The following is a 984-nucleotide window of genomic DNA, read 5'->3' as shown; positions in this document are numbered from 1 at the left end:
GTTGCATTGGTTGTACAAATGCGATGAGTTGTATTTGAAACAAACTTTCTATATATATATATATATTTATATATATATATAGAGAGAGAGAGAGAGAGAGTAGATTTACAAGATACGACATTATTAATTAGATGTTATAATTGGGTTCATAAATCTACATGTTATGCATCAAATGGCAAAAAGTAAATGATAAAAAGATTTATGTGGTCGAGTTTACATTCACAGGCACGAGAAAATTCTTGTTTGTTGTTGATGAAACCAAACACAAATTTATAAAGAAAAACTTAAACGAATTTTCTAATCAATCCGATTCAATCCAATGCGAAATAACTCAAAGTCTTAACCCGCTGTCTAATCGAGTTGTAAAATCTTCAAACCTTAGGTATTTGGTTACTTTTATTTGAACCCAACCCAACTCAACTCGATGAAACCAATATCCTTTTATTTGTTGGATTTAATATGATTGTTGAGTCTCTGTTAATATGTACATCAGACGATTACACCATAATGTACCTTCTTCATATACATATTTATTCAATCTATTCTTCATCTATATATAACTCATTTGTATATATGCTCAATAATTGTGAACATAGAGAGAGAGAGAGAGAGAGAAGTGAGTTATTATGAAACCTTTTACATTCCTACAATCTTTGCAACCAAATTTAGGAGTGTTCATTTTATCATCAATGGTTGTTATTTGATTGGTTGTAACTACCCTTAATTAAGAAAAACCAAAAAAGAAAATAAAAGATGGATGGTGGATAGGTAGGTTGTATAATCTAGAGGGATTGCATTTTAACGCTTCCCCCCCCCCTCTCTCTCTCTCCCTCTCTCTCTCCCTCTCTCTCTCTATATATATATATATATATATATATATATAGTTGGGTTCACGTGAGACCAGACTGTTTTCGTGAGACCCATGAGACCACATTTTTATATTTGAAACATACATATATATATATGTATATGTATACTATATTA

Source organism: Cynara cardunculus (genome assembly GCF_001531365.2).
Source record: "Cynara cardunculus var. scolymus isolate 2C chromosome LG 2, CcrdV1, whole genome shotgun sequence".
In the NCBI taxonomy this organism is placed as follows: Eukaryota; Viridiplantae; Streptophyta; class Magnoliopsida; order Asterales; family Asteraceae; genus Cynara; species Cynara cardunculus.
The sequence above is the reverse complement of the archived record's forward strand: the minus strand, read 5'-3'. Positions refer to the sequence as shown.